At 44.4% G+C, this 21,380-nt stretch overlaps 1 protein-coding gene across 1 annotated transcript in view; it reads left to right on the forward strand.

The window, feature by feature from the left end:
* Window positions 1–21,380, forward strand: part of LOC122798645 (histone-lysine N-methyltransferase PRDM9-like) — a 264,008-nt gene that overhangs the window by 138,539 nt on the left and 104,089 nt on the right.

Genomic DNA, 21,380 nt, shown 5'->3' on the forward strand with positions numbered 1-21,380 from the left:
CCAATTCCAAGACACAGCTACAGCCATCATACAATCACATGAAATTGTGTGGTCAGCATCTTATGTAAATGACCATAGAATGATGTAGAAATGGGCAACAGCATGGTGATGAACCCAATTGTGCATGCAGATGAGAGTAAACAACATGGCAGACTAATTCAGAAATACATAAAAGTTGTGTGATGATCCATGGCTTCCAGTGAGTTTGTAAACCATAATTTCTTTGTGAACAGAGACAGAGACTGAGCTAAAATAGTAGCATCTGTGTTAACCAAGCAGTATATGCTAAGGGTGGTTCTCACAGCTGATGTCCACAATGAGGCTGTAGCACTGACTATTATTGCTACACGAACCTTCCAACAGCCATCAGGAGACACAATGGGCATATCACAGGCATCCACGTCATAAATACTGTACCAGTTCCTTGGTGTTATGCTGCAACATATGGTAAAGCATATGTGATACCTACTGATGCCAGAGTATACTATGTGGGTGTTCTGTAAAATGAGCAATTTCCCTGAGATATTAGAGGCTATTGATTGCACCTACATTCCCATCAAGGTCCTCCCTTGTCCACATGGTTACTAGTATATCAACCTGAAGGGTTTCACCAGAGAGCAGGTTATTAATGCCTTCTCAAAGGCAAAAAAATGCAGCCTCCATGGGACCTTACAACATCTCTGGCTGTGTCCTACATGAACTCGGGCAAGAGCTCTCAACACCAGTAGGCACCCTATTCAACCAAAGCTTCTGCACCAGCTTTGTCCCAGCCGAATGGAGGACAGCCACTGTCATCCCTCTGTGCAAAGGTGGAGTGTCCTGTGACCCAGGCAGTTATAGGCTAATCGGCCTAACTAGCCTTATCTGCAGGACCATGGAATGCATTATAATAGACCTTATAAACAAGGACATAGGCCACCTTCAAATACTTGATACCGAACTGTTGGGGTTTGTCCAAGGGAGATCTTGCCTGTTAAACCTGGTCACCTTCTTTGAAACAGTCACCAAAGCCATGGATGAGGGCAAGACAGTGCAGACCACCTACCCTGACCTAGCCAAAGCCTTCTACACTATTCCCCACTTGGGCATAATAGGTAAACTCTCCCAGCTAGGCATCAACCCATATGTTATGATATAGGTTGCTAAATGGCTCACTGATAAAACCCACTCAGTCAAAATAGGAGAAGCCACCTCTAGTGGTAGATCCATAACAAACGGCATACCCCAAGGATCGGTCTTGGGGGCTGTACTCTTTGGGATATACTTTTCTGAGGTGCAAGCCAAAACCAGTGGTCTGTGACTGACCAAGTTTGCAGATGACTACAGGCTGGGCACTGTCATAAATTCCCCTAGTGATGTGATCTTCCAAGAGGGCCTTAACCAAACTAATGACTGGTGCCAGAAGCATGACCTCAAAATGAATGCCAAGGAATGCGTCATTATCCCCTTTGGGGAAAATGGTGTCCCCTCTAATTATCACATTAATGACAATGTATTAAACATGCAATCAGTCATGAGGGACTTTGGCACCCAGGTTGATAGCAACCTGACTTTTGACCACCATGTTACCTCTGTTGTACGGAAGGCTTTCTACATGGCCCACCTCATAAGTAAGGGCATTTCATCCAGGAGCAAGGAGGTCATAACATCCCTGCACTCCTCCTTTATCAGACCCATTATTGAGTACAATGCCCTCTTTGGCATTTACCTTGACAAGCACGTAGCATTTGGAGAGACCACAGAGATTCCTGACCAGGAAAATCCAAGGTCTGAAACACCTATCCTATACAGATAGGCTAAAAGCACTGTCCCTCTGCTCAGTCTCATACAGACTGCTCATAGCTGTCCTGTGTCTGGCATACAAGGCCATCTCAGACTCAGCCTTGATGGAGTTGCTGCATATCTGTAAGTTAAACTCCACTGGTGCAACACGCATGCAAGCTCTCGACCTGGTCTGTGACATTAATAGAACTTGTTGGTGAGATAGATGTGTGTCCCAATGCCTCCTCCATCTGTGGTATAGACTTCCTCTCCATGTCGAGCAGAGTACCTCAGTAGCCTTGTTTAAAAGAAACCTGAACAACTAGATGGGAAACAGAAAATATACCCTGGGATCCCACGTCCGTCCCTGCTGGACAAGGAAAACAGGTGCTGACTTTGTAGGAACATGGGTGAAATTCTTGGCTAGGCTTATAGGGCCCTACTGGACAATAGCATAGTATTGTCCTATGAACCTATGAACCTACTCTGCCACTGCCAGGTGGTGTGCAACACTCAGGGTATTAGAAACAGTGTGTCTGTTTATTGTGTAGGCATTTCACATGATTCCCGCATCTGATAAATGTCACTGATTTGTGCAGGGTGACTTCCGACGGGGGTATCTACTGGCTATGCTGAATTTGCCCTGGAGCCACTGCTCTGACACTGATATGGAAACCACAGAGCATGACTGAGATGCAGTACAGTCTTGCACTGTTGCTGATTTTAGAATTCTTGTTCAGCATTTATTTGGTTTATTGAAATCCCACTTCAACTGTTTAGATTCCTGTGGGGGCACATTGCAGTTATGCTCTGGAGATGTGCAGCAGGATATTTATTCTCAGGGAAATTCTGCACAACATGGTAGTATACAAATAGCTAGTGCAGGGTCTTGTCAGTGGCAGAGGAGGGGCATTTTTTGGAGCTGCTGGTGGAGCCATCTGCTGGGGAAGACCATGAGCACAGAGGAAAGGGAGGTGCCATATGCTGGATCACTGGCAAAAAACAATCCACAAGGGAGGTAATTCTTCTGAACTTGCCAACTTTAGGCCAATAACAATCCTATCCCCCCTTTCCAAACTTCTAGAAAAAGGTGTTGGCAATCAAATCCTTCACTACCTTTTACAGGAGAACCTACTCACCTCTATTCAACATGGCTTTTGCCCTAAACACAGCACCTCCACTGCCCTTATCTCCTTCGTAAACACCATATCCCAAGCCAGAGATCAAAACAAGCTTGTCTCATGCCTATTTCTTGACCTCTCTAAGGGCTTTGATACGTTCTCTCGCCCACTACTCTTAAACAAACTCTCTGAACTCAACCTCTCCACCTCCTGGTTCACTAGCTACCTCAGTGATCAACTTCAATCTGTTAAGTGGCTTTCTGCAACTTCTTCACCTCTACCTGTCCAGATTGGTGTCCCTCAAGGCTCTAACCTTGGCCCACTACTGTTTAATATCTTTACTAACCTATTGTCTACCTCTTGCCCACAGTCATCTATTGTGCAATATGCAGATGACTCAGCAGTTATTACCATATCTGATACCCCCTCTGACGTATATTCAAGAACACAGGAATCCTTCTTATCTATTGAAACCTGGTTTACCAAGAACCAGCTAATTTTTAATCGAAAAAAAAAAACTAAACTCCTGCTTTTCATTCTCAAATCTATAAATCATCTCAAACCTTCCTTCTCAATATCATCCCTTAATAAAACTCCTGTTACTGTGGAATCTCACACCAAAGTACTAGGGGTCATCATTGATGACCATCTTAAATTTGACCTGCATGTCCTCAGCAACATTAAGAAAACCCACCTGAAACTGGGTCTCCTTTACAGGAACAAAAAATATTGTCAAATAAAGCCAAAATCTCCCTATCCTACACCTACCTTCTTCCCACCCTATTCTATGGCTCACAAATTCTGACTAGTCTTCAAACCACTTTCCTCTCAAAAGTTGAAGCCACCTACAACAAAGTTGCTAGGTTCGCAGTCATTCTTTCTTACCAGTCACACCACTGTCTTGCTCTGAGAAAATTAAACTGGCTAGAAGTCTCCACCGTCTGCTCCTCTCCAAGCTTCAAATAATGCATTCTGTATTGAACCTGCCCTCCTTCTGTCCCAATATTGCCTCACTACTCTTCCCCCTACTCCCCACCTAGGTCCCTATGAAGCTCAGAATAAAACCTTCTTCAAATTTGCAAGCCTAAAACCAAAATAGGACAAAACCTCTTCAGTTACTTCCCAGCTCAATTTTGGAATAAACTTCCCCTGGATATTAGAAATGTCCATCACCAACATAAATTCAACATTGCTGCAGAAAAGTATCTAAAGAGTGTATGGCTCTGTCACTGCAGCCACCCTCCTTGACTAACTACTCCACACCATTCATCTCACAGTTGCCTAACTCCTCATCCTTCATCTGTCCTTACTCATCAGTTTACATTGACCTTTACCCATTCTACTCTAGCTTAAATTGCTATTACAAATGAGGAAAACTCTTGATATACAGCAGTTAGGCTGCTTCACTTACTGTTGTTACTACTCAGTGAACTGACGGTGTTGATTGTGTTCAAAATGTAGAATGTTCTTACTCTGTGTAGGTTAAGCATGTTCTGTTGATTAATGTTTTTATTAATCTGACTGTATCTACTTTTTATGTTACTTTTGTCATGTTACATGGACTGTAAATTGTGGAGCTTTTCTGCCCAGGCCTCCACTGAAAAAGGGCTTTGACTCAATTGGACTAACCCGGTCAACAAATGTCAAATAAATAAATAAGCATGTGGTTGAAAGCTGTGAGCAAGACTATACACAACAAATACAGTAGTATTTCCACACTGTGCTGTAGTGTGCATTAATTGGACATGCTGTGCATCAGGTATAACCTACCCATGTAACACAGTAGTGAGGACAGAGCATAGTATAGTATAGTAACATTACACATGCTGTGTGTCAGACACTACCTACCCATACAACACACAACAGTGACGGCAGGGCACAGTATAGTAGCATCACAAAGTACAACAATACTGAGATGGAAAGGACATCCAACACTCTGATAGGGACTGAATAAACAAATATTTTATTAATTGTTAAGCACTTTTGTTCCTCCAAATGGAACTTCATTAGAACAATAAAAAAAATTAATTAATTTTATGTAAAAACCCTTGTACCTCAAATCACATGGTAAATATTGACCAATCATAAGTAATCCAATTAATAAAATGCTTACTTCCTTTTTATTGTATTGATATTACCCCGAAGAAACTAAGAGATCCTTTATTATCACTTTCACTTTGGATAGTAACCTAATTTTGGATATTAATATAAAAATTGTTTTTTTTTAATGAATATAAAGAATTAATAAAGACATTGGGGGAAGACCTTGTTACATGTAGAAAAGATAGGTCTTTTAAAAATGATTTGAATGCGAAGGACCAACAAGGAATTGGGATATTTATATGTGGCCATTGCCACCAATGTCCATACATTTTGAAAACCAATAGTGTTATTGTTAAGGGGAAAGCTATTTATTATAAACGTCGTTTTTCTTGTGATTTAAAAGGTGTTATTTACTTGGATGAATTAAAATCATGGCCAGCATTTTATATTTGAAGAACTAGTGAAAAATTGAGGACACGTATTTATGAACATGATTATGATATTAGGAAAAAGAAAAATACAAATGCATTATTCAATTATATTGAGCTATATGGGGGCATGCATTTGCATTTTTTGTACTGGATCAGGTAAGACTGCACCACTGGGATGGATTTATTAAAAAATTTATTATAGAAAGCCGTGAACTCTTGTGGCAGTAGCTACTTAATGCTACAGATTTTCCAGGCCTGTATGACAAGTCTTCTATTAATTGCATTTTAAAATTAATTCACTGTGAGGTTTGAACATTAGTATTTGCAGTTATTTCAATATTTAATATTTTGATTTTAGATTTTTGCAATGTTAATGAAAAAGGAAGTGAGTGTTTTATTATGTTATTGATTATTAATCATAATTGGTCATTATCACATAATTTGACGTATAAGGGTTTTTAAAGGAAATTAATGATTTTTTTTATTGTTCTGATGAACTTCTGTTGGGAAGAATGAAAGCACTTAACAGTTAATAAAATATTTGTTTGTTTAGTTCCTGTCTGGGTGTTGACATCCTTTACATCACAGCAAGTGTTTTTGTGAGTTCATGTCTTTTGTTTGGTTATAGTAGCATCACATCCAGGATGTGCAGTACAGTGCATTGACTGACCATGCTGTGTATCCAACATTACCCACAGATGTAACACAGCATGGAGACAAAACACAGTTGTTGTTATATGCAGAGGCATGGAGAGGAACAGTAGCAGGGATCAGCAATGGGTAGAATGGTGGAAGGGGGCTAAGAATGTGGAAGTGAGTGAGTGACATGGCTGGGTAATTGTTGGAGCTAAGTATACAGTGCAGGGAGGAGGTGGTGCTTCCTGGGGGGACTTGTGTCCAGTTGTAGTGGTTCATTACTCCACATGAGTTGCAGGAGATATAACTCCTGCATTTGTGGTTGTACTGTGTGTCTGTGGCTTTGACAGGTGTTGTGGGCCCTCAGGTGGGAATAATGCAGAACATGCACATTCTGTACATATGTACATTCTCTCATATGAATATCAGGGGCACCAACACCCACAGGCAAGGATGAAGGTGAATTGTGAGACAGCACCCAGCTAGCTGGCTGTACCATGTACTTGACTGCCACACAAACTAAGTCTGGGCAAGTAGCCACTGTGTGCCACACCAGATTCTCCACCAGTGGGTGACTTGAGAGAGGAGGTAACAGTATATAGGATCGTAGGAAGTTACTTGGCAATTCCACCCTGAGGCTCTTATAAGCCTAGCCAAGTGTTTAGCCGAGTCAGCACCCAAAGGCTCTGTCCAGCAGAGACACAGGTGGAATCCCATTGGTGTATTTTCTGTTTCCCATCCAGTTATCCAGGTTTCACTTAAAAAAAGGGGTAATGAGATCCTCTGCTTGATGGGGAGAGGGAGTCTATTCCACAGATGGGGGAGTCTCTGGGACACAAATCTGTCCCGCTAATAAGTCCTATTGATGTCACAGACCAGGATGAAGTCACGTGTGTGGGTTACTCGAGTAGAGCTTGACTTGCGGATATGCAGCAATCCCATCAAGGCAGGGTCTGAGATTGCTTTGTATGCCAGACAGAGATCACCCCTGAGGAGTCTGTATGAAACTGAGTATAGAGACAGGGCTTTTAGCCTATCTGTGTAGGGTAGATGTTTGAGGCCATGGATTCTCCTGTGGAGAACCTCTGTGGTCTCTCCAGCTGCTGCATGTGCTTTGCGAGGTACATGAAGGGGTCATTGTACTCAATAATTTGCCTTATAAAGGAAGAATACAGGGATGTTATGACCTCCTTGCCCTTGGATGAGATACCCTTACTTATAAGGTGGGCCATGTAGAAAGCTTTTCCATACAGTGGAAGCAACATGGTGGTCAAATGTCAGGTTGCTATCAACCTGGGTCCCCAAATCCCTCACGACTGATTGTGTGCTTAGGACACTGTTATTATAGGTTTATAGGTTCATAGGTAGGTACTAGGCTATCAACGCAAGGACCTATGTAAGCCTAGCCAACAAGGTTCCCTGGATTATGCCACCCAAGAAAGTTATTTTCCTGTGCCACTGTCAAGCAGCGACACAGAAGTGATCCCCTGGGTGTATTTCCTATTTCCCATCTACTCATCAAGATTTTTCTTGAAGAGTGCTAATGAAGAACTTTGCTTGACATAGATGGGTAGCTTGTTCCAATGTATGGGAAGTCTCTGGGTCAAGAATCTATCCCTCCAGCATGTCTTGTTTATTGTGGTGACAAGGTTTAGGTCCCTAAAGTGTGTAGCTTGGAGGGATTGGGATTTCTTTAGGTGTAGCATGTCCAACAGCTCTGGGTTTGACATAGCTTTATATGTTAGGCAGAGATCACCTCAGAGTAGGCGATATGCTACAGAGTAAAGCCGGAGTTTTTAGAGGCGGTCAGTGTAGGGCATTTGTTTAAGGCCAATAATCCTCTTTGTGAGGTACATCTGTGGCCTTTCCAGCTGCTGCAGCTGTCTTGTGAGGTACATTCCAAAAGGGGCATTGTACTCTATAATGGGTCTAATGAGTGTCGAGTAGAGGGGAACAATGACCTCTTTTTTCCTGTATGAGAACCCTTTTATGATGAGGTATGCCACGTAGAAGGACTCCCTGACTACTGTGGCAATGTGACTATCAAAGGAGAGACTACTGTCCACCTGGGTCCCAAGGTCTCCTATCATGCATTCTGTGTTATGTAGATTGCTGCCTATGTGGTAGTTCATGGGTACAGAGTTTTTACCAAAGGGGATGACACTGCACTTTTTGGCATTGAGCTTGTGGCCATGGCTCTGACACCAGGCATCTGTCTCAGTGAGGCCCTTCTGTAGGATGTTCACATAATTTGGGGACTTGACTATGGCTCCTAGTTTGCAGTCATCTGCGAACTTCCTTGGCCCGAGGCCTTCTGTGTTAGCCTGTACTTCAGAGAAGTAGATACCAAACAGGAGAGGTCCCAGGATGGAACCCTGTGGTACTCCTCTTATCACTGCTTTGAGGTCAGATTTGGAGTCTGCAATTTTTACAGTGTGGGTTCTCAGTGAGCCAGTTGGCAACCCATCTTGTGATGTAGGGATTTATACCTAGTTTAGTGAGTTTAGCTATAATTCCAGAATGAGGGATGGTGTCGAAAGCCTTTGCGAGGTCAAGATAGGCTGTGTGAACCACCTTACCCTCATCTACGGCTTTGGTGACTGCCTCAAAGAAGTCTATCAGGTTCAGGAGGCATGATCTACCTTTCACAAACCTGAACTGGGTGGAATCCAGAGTTTGGAGGTTACCAATGTCTTTGTTTACAAGTTCCATGATGATATGTTCCATGGCCTTGCAGACCAGGGTCGTAAGTCTAATAGGTCGATAGTTCCCGGGATCAGTGGTGGCTCTCCCTTTGTGGAGTGGGATAACTGTTGCTGTGCGCCATTCAATTGGCACAAAGCCTGATGCAAGGCTATTATTGAACATAGTGCTTAAGTGGGGAGCCAGTTCATTCTGAAGTTCGTGTAAAACGCAGCCTGGGATTTTGTCCAGTCCCATGGATGCTGTGTTTTTGGCTTTAGAGAGTGCAGATTTTACCTGCATAGTTGTGATTACAGGGACTCTGCATTCTTCCTGTATAGATATGGGCCCTTTAGTGGGCGAGAGGGGGGTAAAGTTAGCACTGAACCTATCTGCCAGGATGTTGGCAGTATCAGTTGATTCTGTAATTTTCTTGCCTTTGTGCTGTAACTCAGAGCAGATCTGGGTGTTGCCATCAAGATTCTTGACATAGCTATAGAATGCTTTGTGGTTGTCCTTGGAATTAGTGGTGATTTTGTTTTCGTAGCTAGCTTTGAAGGATCTTGTAAGGGATCTCAGCTTCTTACTGAGGCTGACCAGGGAGCTCCTCCACTCATGGGATTTTATTCTCTTTTGTAACAGTTTCTTCTTTCTGTTGTACAGTTTGTTTATGGCAGGGGACCACCAGATTGGCTTCCTTTTTTTGGAGGATAGCATCTTGGTTCTGTTTGGGATAGCATGATCCATGCACTGATGTAAGTGCTTATAGAGTGCATTTGTGTAGGATTCAGCAGTTGTAACTGTATTGTCCATTTGCATGGGTGTCATGAAGTTCACTGCTTCTGTCTTACGAAGCATGAAGTTGGCTTTGGAGAAATTTTTTACTGTGGTTTCCTTAATGGGGGGGGTGGGGGCAGGATGTGGATATCAAGGGTGATTAGCTTTTGGTCGGATCGGACCAACGAGGAGTTGACTTCAGGTGTGGAACACCGGTCACTCGTGTTGGTAATGACTAGGTCTAGGTTATTGTTGCCCCTGGTGGGGGTGTGGTTAAGTTGATCCAGGGCATTGGAGTTTATGAATTCCAGAAAGCGTTGAGCTAAGGAGTTGGTACAGGAGTAGTTTTCCCAGTTAATGGTGGGGTAGTTGAAGTTGCCCATTATTAGGGTGTTTGGTTGAACCCTAATATTTTCCACTACATCAAGAAAAGAGGAATCATGGGGCATGGTGGGGGATCTGTAGCAAGCTACAATTTGGATTGCAGTTTTGCCCAGAGTTAGTTGCACTTTGATAACCTTGGATGCATTATGCTGAGCAACTAGCCTGGAGGTGTGAATATCCTTAATGAATATGGACACACCTCTGCCTTTGGTGTTTCGGTCTAGGTTACATGGCCGAAAAGTGTGGTATGAGTTATAGCCTGGTAGTGCCTGGAGCCTTGAACCAGGTCTCAGTCACTGCATAGATATCGATGTTCTCCATTTTAAGGAGTGCCTCGAGTGAGTGCATTTTGAGATTTAGACTTCTAGCATTGAGTAGCATTACCCTCAGTTTTTGCTTGCCTGTTCTTATTATGGTGGTGAATTTGTTATTTGAACCTTGCCTAAAAAAGGCACTATAGGGGCAGCAAGAGCCTTAGCCAGTATCCGGAATCCCAGGGGCGACAGGTGCAGGCCATCTGTGGCAAAGCATCGTGGTCTGTTGACCATGTCATCCCAAGCAGACAGATACTGGATCCCCTTAGAATGACACCAGAAGCTTAGCCAATTGTTGAAGTCAATCATTTTGTCCTTGTACTGCGGTATCATTCTGGGTGATGGCAGAATGCTATTCAAGGCTAGGGTCATACCTGCCTGGGCTACAAGATTGGAGAGCTCTTCCATGTCTCTTTTCATGTAGTCCAGGGAGGTACGTCTCAGGTCATTCACACCAACATGGACAATGACAGAGTCATATTTTTACTTGTTGTGGAGTGACCTGAGTGCGTGGGTTATGTGGTGGATCCTGGCACCTAACAGGCAGCTGACAGTAACCTTCTCCTTGTTTAGCCTGGTGAGTGGGACATCAGTGTGCCTGACTATAGAGTCGCCTATGACTAGTGTGTTGGGTACATTGTTTTGCCCTATTGGCTGTGGTTGAGTGGCAAACTGAGTCTGTGGGCTATGTGTCATTTGGGTTGTGTTGGGGGATGGAGGTTGCTTGCTTTTCTGCTTTGGAGGTCTCTGTTGCTTAGACAGATTATTATTGAGAGCCTCCGCAAATGTTTTTGTGTTACTATGTGTGGATTTTGGTGGTGTAGATTTAGTGAGACTGTGATGAGTGTGGTGTGGTGCAAATGTTTACCTTCTCCTCATGACTGTCAAGTTCAGTCTTGGTTGGAGAGAGCTTTACCTCCAGTTTGGCTAGATAAGTGCATCTCTCACAGGTTATAGTGCTGGGTGGTAGGAGGAGAGGGTTGTCTCTGTACATGAGGCAATTTCTACATTGCCTCAAGATGTCCAGATTCATCAGATAGACAGGAGAGAACACTGGGAGCTGACCCTTGGACATGCCTGAATAAAAAACTATTTTCCTCTAGATAAGTGAGGAAAGTGAGTAAAAGAGCTGTTTTTCTTTTCCTCAATATAAGTGAGGAAAGTGAGTAAAAGAACTATTTTTCTCTAAGCAAGTGAGAAAAGTAAGTACAAAAACGATTTTCTCTAGGTAATGAGGAAGATTGAGTGCTGTAGTAATTAGTAGCTTATTTAGTGCTTACAAGTTCTGAACAAGTGCTGAGCATGAATAAGCAAATTTAAGTGCTAAAACTAAGAATCTGTATCTGCAATAGATGAGTTACAGGACAGAAACAAGTGCAAATGCAGGCTTTCAAATCAGAAAGTTGAGAGAGATGGAAGAGACTGCCCAAACGGCCAGTAACTAAACTTTCTGGGCCAGAACCACTCCTTATGTGGTAGGCAGGTTACCTAGTGCTTACCACTCCCACTGATAAGCTAGAAGGCTTCCCTCCAACACAGAAAGGCTTGGGGGGCTCAGAAGCTTACATACAGTCCTGGATACAGCAAATCTGTATCTGGAACACTAGTTACAGGAAAGGTAGGAAACAGACTTACATTTTTTTTTTTTTAACAGAAAATGTGTTAATGTGATAATAGGTGGGGACATCACTCTCCCCAAAGGGGATGATGATGCATTTTTTGGCATTCAGCTTGAGGCCATGTTTCTGGTACCAGTCATTTGTTTGGGTGAGAATCTCTTGAAGGACGTCCACATCAATTAGGGAATTGATGACTGGGCTCAGCTTGCAGTCATCTGCAAACTTCGTCAGCCGTAGCCCACTGGTTTTGGCCTGCACCTCAGAGAAGTATATCCTGAATAACAGAGGCCCCAAGACCCTTTCCTGGGGTGCACCGCTCATTACAGGTCTACTGCTTGAGGTGGGTTCCCCTGTTTTGATTAGGTGGGTTCTATCAGTGAGCCAGTTTGCTACCCATCTGGTAACATATGGATTGATGCCTAGTTGAGAGAGTTTATCTGTTTTGCCTGAGTGGGGAATAGTGTCAAAGGCTTTGGACATTTCAAAGTAGGCGGTACACACCATCTTCCCCTCGTGCATGGCTTTGGTGACTGACTGTCTCAAAGAAATCGACCAGATTTAACAGACATGACCCCCCCCCCTTGACAAAGCCAAATAGTGTGAAGTCAAGTGTTTGGAGGTTGCCAAAGTCCCTGTTAATTAGGGCCATGATAAATTAGGGCCATTATAATCCATTCCATGACCTTGCAGATCAGGCTAGTTAGGCTGATGAGTCTATAGTTTCACAGATCACTGGATGTTCCACCTTTGTGTAAAGGGATGACAGTGGCTGTCCTCCTCTAAGCTGGGATAAAGCCAGTACTCAGGCTTTGGTTGAATAGAGTGCCTGATGGTGCTGCAATTTCATGCTTGAGTTCATGTAGGATGCAGCCTGGGATGTTATCGGATCCCATGGAGGCTGCATTTTTTGCTTTTGAGAAGGCATTGATGACTCATTTTGTAGAGACAAGGGGAGGGGGGCAGGTACTGGAGATGTTCTGATTTACTGATGGGGGGACAGAGGGTTGAAGTTCTCACTGAATCTGTCAGCCAGCAGGTTGGCTGTATATACAGCATTTGTGTATGTGGTGTCCTTGACCACCAGTTCTGAACAGATCTGGGTGTTTCTTTTGAGACTGCGGACATATGTGAACACCCACCTAGGACCTAAGCCTACTTGTCCTGTGGGTGTACCCACAGTAGAAGCAGATGAGTGGCAGCCATGGGAATATCACTGGCCTTGGTGCATAGAGGCAAACTTCTCCATGGAGGCACATATTTGGACCAAGTACTTACATATGTTTAATTTAGGCGGCACAGTACACCTATCATCTCTGCCATAGTGGAGGTGGTGCTTGCCTGTGCATGGATGACTGACCTGCACATTCATTATGTAATGCCCATTGTGACACTCAGTTTGATATGTGAGAGGTAACCATGACATTAGCAGGCACCAGCTTGCTGCTCTTGACCTTTGTTCCCACACTGCATGGAGGTGCCACTGCCCAGTGCTCTGCATTGATTGGGGATAATGGCGTTTTCTTGTATAGGTGCTAGGCATGATTTTTCTTTCTACAGGCTGTGGAGAGGAGGGAGCAGGTTGTACAAGCAACAGAGCTGTGCCACTAGGTGAGGTTCATATTTAGACCTTCACTGTTACCGTTGCTGACAGTGGTACTGTGCTCTCAGACGGTGCTATAGCTAGGCTGCCATCATTCTCACTGTCTGATGCACCAGACATGCCTTATTACTTACAGGAGAACCTCTTGACTACAAAAATGTTTGAAAGCAGACGATCATGTATGAGACATGTGATAGCCCTATTTTTCAGTGCTCAGTTACAGCACAGTTAATTACATACAAAATGCACACAACCATAACATGTGTGGCATGCCTTCTTGCCTGCATCCTAAATGTACCTGTAGAGGAGATGTTGGGGTGCTGACCATCCCTGAGCTCATGGCATTGGCATGCCACAAAAATGTGCTACCACTGTAAGGAAATATCAACCGGGTACATCTCCTAGAGAGACCTGGGATACTGCATCCAGGTCCTGTCCCACATCCAGGCCTCTGCCAGTTTACAAGGTTCTTTTACTCTTCTCAGACAAAGACAGCAGGAACTCCTTCATGGCAGTGAGTGTGATCTGTGGAGACACCTTTCTCCATGGCCATCACTCCAGTGAATGGTGTGCTCCTTTGTGCTGTAGTATTGGTTAACCTATAACGGTCCTTTTGAGCAGATTTATTGTAGCTACTGATTGCATTAACATCCACAACCAGATCACACCACACACACATTCCAGGAAGATTGTATTAGTCTTGTGAGACTCCACCTTCCTTGCTCATGAAAGCCTGCAGTAGCTTATTGGTCTTTCCTGGGAAAACTTCCCAAGGTGTATCCACTGATCTGGCACCATGTATGTTTCTGTAAATGTGGGTACACACACACATCTATGGTCTGTGAACAGGCACAAACTAGTGCAGCACCACTTGTACCAGTCATGCACTGATATGGCATCAGTAGTTGCATAAGATGCCATGCCTATCATACCCTAATATCACAGACCACTTCCCCATGGTGGTCCTGTAGGCAGCCTGGGGATGGACTGTGTTGTGACATTCAGCTTGTCATCTGCTTACAATGACCTATGCCCAACAAAGCACAGCCAACATGTGCCCCATATACTAACTCATACCCTGGATTTGTTATTTCCTCCTCATACATTGTATACCATACCTGGGCTAAGCATACAGAGGTTATGTTTTGCAACACATCCACCTCTGCCTGAGTCACTTACCAGGGAGCGCACTACATCTCCCTCAGTCCCTCAGTCATAAATATTATCGGCTATTGCTGCCTGTGCCTGGCTTCTCTTATTCATTTCAACCCTTCCTATGCTCCCCATTCCTCCTATCAGCAAGTTGTTGTGGAGAAACCCTCGTATTAAAATCATGTCGGGTTGGGGGTTAGTGTAATGGTTAAGGTGTTTACCTCCCGGTTTGATTCTCACGAAGGAAAATTGGCTAGGCTTAAAATGGTCCACAGGGGCAGCTAGGCTAGTACTAACATGTGTACCATTACCAGTGTAGATACACAGCACCTCTGTACCTTATAGGCCAATAGAAATATTTAATGCATAGAGCCATGACAAGCATCAACCATGCTCTTCCTCCCCTTGTCAGCAAGTTGCTGTTAGTCATCCCCCTACTATAAAACCTGCCACCCTGTCCACATGACACTGGCCTCAAGATCCTTGCCATAGCAGATGTTCTTCACTGTATAGACCAATGTAATTATTTTATTCAGGGTTCAGATGCTATACAATTAGATTTGATAGGAAGACAAGAACCACATGGCAATTGTTTAAATCAAGCTGTTTTGGGGCTTGTAGGATTGAAGTTATGCTAATGAGGCAGTTTAGGGTAAGTCTTTCTCAATTACATGGTTAGGGCAATGACCACTAGCCATAGACTTCCCAGGAAGACTTGCACATGCTTCTGCATGCATATTAGACTAGAAAGTAGTCTGTACATGTGGAGGAATGTCTACGGTTTCCACATAACTGTAGGCTTCTTAACATCTGTCTAGTGATCCTTAGGTGTGCTCTGCCACCATCATGCCATGACTGGTGGTGTGGTGGTAACCTCCTGGATATCAGTATGGTATGTACAAGTCTGACAACTTGTATGCCTAGTGTGAAGAAAATGAAAACACTGTCATCTGTGCTAGCATGACATTTGTGTATATTCTCATATTAGCTTGTATTGTATGCCAGCATGTCTAATTGTGAAAATGTAAATACGTTTTTAAAATGTTAAGTATTTCCCTGTTTATACAAAATGTTTAAAGGATCTCTCAGTGTCTAATTGCACATGTTTGTGAGGGAGATTCTAAAATACAAACTGTGAATAATCAGCTGATCAGTACGTGATGTCATTAGAATGTTCTTGGTTCCTATGTGATTATTTGAACAGATGACTGACAGGAAAAATAACTTTTTCAAACAGCTGATTGCTATTTTTAAAACAAGACAGTTGAGAATCTTAACCTGGACTGTAAAAGAGACTGCTGAAGTCAGTTGAAGGGCAGTTAAGAGTTGTAGTCAGTTAGTGCTGTGCAGTGAATACCCAAAAAGGACTCACCAGAAACTTTAGGCTTGCCTTTGCCTTATTGTTATGTTTTAGGTTAGATCAGGAACAGTACTGTCTAGTTAGATTAGAAATGTTTAGTTATTTAGATAAAGTTTTTTTCTAAAATGATGGGCTTCTATCTTACAGTTTATTTTTTTTTTAAATTCTGGTGATTCAAGTTATTGATTTACATTTTTTAAATAATCTTTTTACTTATTAAATGTTTTTCATTACTTTACATTGTTGGACAATCAGTGTGTTCTTTAGAGATTAGAGAGTGCTTATACCTGTTTGATACTCCCTAAGTCACCTCAAATGCCTGGCTGCTTCTGGTCATAGCTATCATTTATTTTAATATTTAATTTTTAAGAATTGATCACCCTTTGAAGGGCATGTAGACCTGGCTGACTCTGGTGGCAGCATTACCATTTGTATTGGTAAGGGGACACAGCTGGAAATCTGTGTCAGGCTGCTTGTAAGTGTTTGAGTGTATGAGATTTAAATTTATTTTGAGTGTGAGTCAGAGGTCTTAAACTGGAATGCATTTCTCTTAAGTGTATAATAAGGGATTACAATTATAACCAGTTCTCATTTTTTCTGTCCGTTTCTTCTTGTGGTTGTTTCTCTATGTCAGAACCTCTCCTATCATTCTTGCCTTGTGCTCCTGCTGCCTGCCTTATGCTCTTTAACCTATCTACCCATTCCCCATGCTACATTTTCCCTCCAGCGTTCTAGAAAATATTAAAAAGGGTACCTATACCACAAGAAAGGATACCCTTGCTTCTCTATGCCATGCTGATCTTCCTTTACTTTTGTGTAATTGTGGTTGCTAGTTATTCCCCTTTCTGCTGCTTCTGTACACCATTTCTTTTCCCTTCATATTAAAAACATACTGGAGACTTTACTGTATAGCTCTTCTCTGGGCTCAGTCATATGTCATTGTGTGTGTGTGTGTGTGTGTGTGTGTGTGTGTGTGTGTGTGTGTGTGTGTGTGTGTGTGTGTGTGTGTGTGTGTACCCATTATTATGAGCATGCTTCATGCACAGTACTCTGTTTATACAATCTTGTGATTGACAATACTACTGTGATGGTCAACACATGATATGCTCTGTTTTTGTAACTGAATTAACTGTTTATTCAGGCCTTGTCATGCAGTGTCACTGTTACACAGTCAGTATTGAGCCACATTGTGATACGCCCCTGCCATGCAGTGTCACTGTTGCAACATAGTTAGTATTGAGCCACATTCTGTTATGTTCCCTGTCATGCAGTGTCATTATTACAACGCAGTCAGTACTGATACGCATTCTGGTAAGTCTCTCATGCATTGTCACTTTTCCAGCATATTTACTCAGTATTGAACCATGTTGATCCACATTACGGTACTTTGCTGTTGCGCACCTGCTTAAGCAGTTTTTATGAATCCTGGACAAATTTTAGATCTGAAGTAGTTTACTTCATTTGCTCTTCAACCTGTGGGTATTTGGATCCGGATTGGATCCAAGATGGCAGCTTCACCAGCATCTGATCTGAGCTCCAAGCTCCTCCCCTTACCTATAATACCCCTCCATCTCCTTCCTTCCCTCAGATCTTGTTTGCTGCGGCTTAGGCTAGCATCATGGTCTCAGAGCTCTAGGCGTGGTGAGTGTTTAAAAAGCAAATTTCTTTGGTGTTAGGCCAGGACCCACCCTCCTGACAAGAGACCTGTGGAAAGGGACATTACTAAACATGGCAGAGATATGGGTAGAAAGAGATCCCCAAACCGGTCAGGTCCATTTAGTCTTCCCCAAAAACTGCAGGCTGTTTCTAGGTCTAGCACTCCTCCGCTCCGGTCACCTAGATTTTCGCTGGAGGAGCCTAGACCTTCATCTAGAGCTTCTGTGCACTGCCTTTCCAGGTCGGTGTTAGTGGCCTTGCCATCACATTTCACCACAAGTTTAAGTGAAGCAGAGATGGACAAAATGATGCGAGGATTTATTCTTACCCAGATCCAGATGGGAGTCTTGCCAGCACCCTCTCCCTCTGGAGTGGGGAGCTCACTTCCCTTTTTCACTCCTATAACTCCTTCTCTGATCCAACCACTGAGAGGTCTCTGAGTCAGGGGGTCGGTGCTGATGGTATTTTGTACTTCGAAGTTGGCTGTTACCTTGAGCTTGTCGGATCCGACCAGTTCAGACCAGAGCAGTTCTCAGAGCCATAGTCTGGACGTCAGATCCAAGGTGGAGTTTCCATCTGCTCTGACCATGTCAGGTCATGGCCCTCCCCTCAACATTTCGGCACCTGCAGGCTCAGCTCTGGTTTCCCCATTTGATCCAAGGAGAGCTGCTTTCTTACTGGTGTCCCAGCAGGGTCACTTTCCTTTGGCGTTTGATGTGGTGTAAAGGGTTCTCTTGAGTGGGTCGAGACTCCAGACTATTTCCTTGGATTCTGCCCCAACTCCCTCGGTTCTGGAAGTGAATTCAGTCATTTTGTCCACTCAGGGACAGCCCGTGCCTGAAGTGCCCCAGGCAGATCCCCTCGCAGAACAGGAGATGGCTTGCAAATCCACTTCAGAGAGTCCCACCAAAGAGGCTCTTCACAAACGGACATGCAAAAGGAGGCACCTGGACTCCTCCCCAGAGTCCCTCACTGAGGACACCAATTTGGAGGAAGGGGAAGGCTCTCCCAGATCACCCCCTGATGATGTCTCCTTTGGAGACATCATGGAAATCTTGCATCAACAGGGTAGTGGTTTGTCCCAAGCCTACCTCGGACAAGTCAGTGTTTCTGGAGTCCTTTGGCACAGCCCCATCTACTTCTTGGGTGTCCCTTCCCATGGATCCTTTGATGGACCTTATCACCACCTGGGCATGGAAGGAACCAGACAACGTTAAGCCAATCCCAAAACGCCCAGACAAGATCCTGAGTCCCCCGTTGGATAGACCTAGTTGGAACAGAGAGTCCCATGTAGATACTATGGTGGTATGGTGGTAGCAGCCGCCACCAAGGAGGAATTAGTCCATGAAAGTTCTACGGTCCATCCTCTCCGACTGAGAGTCCAAGGCAATGGATTGCCTAGGGAAGTGGGTGTATGCTTAAGCCACATTTTCCACAAGGGCACTGAATTATTTGGTATACATTACCCGACTGCAGCGTGACCTTGTTAAAGAGCTAGTTGAGTTGCCCCTGGAGTCCATGTCACCAGGGGATAAGTGCACATTCTCCGTGCGGATGGCCACTCTAAAAGTGGTATCTAACACATCCATGCACCTCCTCTCACATGCCACCAAAGGAGCAGCAAGGGTGGCCTGGTCCGGCGTTGCCATGATGCATCACGGTTGGCTCAGGCTGTGTCAGTTCACGGAAACCTTTAAGGTGTCATTTGCGAATACCCCTTATGATGGTTCTTCCTTGTTCGGGAAGACCATTCGTAAGACATTGGTCCAGAGAGAAAAGGATGGGAAGAGACTGTCTGCCATCAAGATCCACTTCTCTAATCCTCAAAAGATCCTTCTCTAGGAATCAGCAAGGGCAAAAGAAGATGTGGTTCCGGAAGTCTCAGTATTCCCGGGACACTCAGGAGTCGTCTTCCCCCAGAGGCAGAGGGGTTTTGATAGATGCTGGCCCAGAGACAGAGGGGGTCCAAGGAACGTGGGGTCTCAAGAACCATTCTCGGACAGGCCTGAACAGCAGCCCAGAGGGGTTCCTGACTGCTCTGCTCTGGAGGCAGTCGGGGGGTCATCTTTCGTTGTACCTAATGGCATAGGAGGCCATGTCAACAAACCGTTGGGTGCTTCAGATCATATCCAGAGGCTATTCCGTCCCCTTTGTGCTATCTCCTCTTCCACCAAAACACCTCCCAGATGTACCACCCATGCAAAGAGAGGTAGCTGCACTCAAAGTAGACAAGCTGCCAAAGAAACAAGTTATCCAATCCGTTCCCCAAGACCTGTCCGGATTGGGCATCTACTCCAGGTTCTTTTTGGTGCCAAAAAAGATGGGGGACCTAAGACCTATTCTAGATCTTTCCACCCTCAATCTGTCAGTTGCCAAGGAGAAGTTTCAGATGGTCACATTGCAATCCATCTTGCCTTACCTGCAGGAGAAAGACTGGATGTGCTTGATAGATCTCCAGGACGTGTACTACCATGTAAAGATTCACAGATTCTCCAGGAGGTTCCTCCGCTTTTGGCTAGGGTGCAATCATTACCAGTTTTGAGCCCTACCTTTTGGTCTCACCACAGCCTGCAGGGTGCTCACCAAGGTCATGGCAGTTGTAGCGGCTCACCTGAGGCTTCAGGGAATACAGGTCTTTCTATACCTGGATGATTGGCTCCTTGTTGCTCCCACCAAGTGTCTACTTTGCAAGCCAGAGACTACTTTTTGAAACTGTCAGGTCATCTGGAAATCACTATCAATACAGCAAAATCTTCTCTGAACCCAGTTCAGATTCTAGAGTACATTGGAGCAAGGACAGACACTTTGCAAATGAAGGTTTGTCTAACCCCAGAGAGAATTTGAAGCTTATGACTCCATGTGTCCTTGATCATTCAGTCACACCTCCCGTCAGCAGAGTCAGTACTATGAGCTCTGGGGTCCATGGCAGCCACAATTACCCTTCTTCCTTGTGCTTGTCTACATATGCGGATTCTACAGTGGACATTAGCTGTACAATGGTCATGATTAGATCTACCATTGACGCATCCAATGTGCATCAGCAGGTCTGGCAGGGAGTCCCTCATCTGATGGATGTACTCCTCGGAACTGGCCAAGGGACACTCATTTATTGCAGCCCCTCCCCAAGCCACGGTGACCATGGATGCCTCCCAATTAGGGTGACCAGGTTGCATATCAATGTTCTGGAGATGAGGGTAGTCCTTTTGGTGTTGCAGGCCCTTCATGCCTTTCTTCCCCTAGGAACTCTTGCAGTTCAGTCAGACAACATGTTGGTGGTCTGGTACAGCAACAAGCAGGGAGGGACCAGGTCGTACCCCTTTTCTAGCATGGCCTCGAGAGTGTGGGAATGGGGGATTTCCACCAGCCGGTTTCTGGTAGCAATGCACATTCTGGGATGGTCCAACATACTGGCAGAGAAACTGAGCAGGGCTATTCTGATGCCTTATGGGTGGTTTCTGAATCCTTCTGTAGCAGAGCAGATCTTCCTCGAGTGAGGTTGGCCTTGCTGCGATCTCTTCGCATCTCCTTTCAGTGCGAAGTGCAGCGAGCTCTTTGCTCTGAACCCCCTGCAGGGGGAATCCCCAGAGACACTCTGGTTCCTGTTTGGCCTCCCAGTCTTCTCTATGCTTACCCTCCATTACCTCTTATTTCAAAATTCATCCAGAAGGCTCGCAGCTTGGGAGCAAAGTGATCCTCATTGCCCTATTTTAGCCTCGCCAAGTATGGTTTCCCTTCCTCTTGTCTCATCTTCTAGCTCCTCCATGGATCTTAGATCTGATTCTGGATCTCATCTGTCACCCCTCAGGGGTTCCTCATCCAAATCTGGACAGTTTAAAGCTCACTG

Source organism: Protopterus annectens, chromosome 3.part1, assembly GCF_019279795.1.
Source record: "Protopterus annectens isolate FY-2018-M chromosome 3.part1, PAN1.0, whole genome shotgun sequence".
NCBI classification, from domain to species: Eukaryota; Metazoa; Chordata; order Ceratodontiformes; family Protopteridae; genus Protopterus; species Protopterus annectens.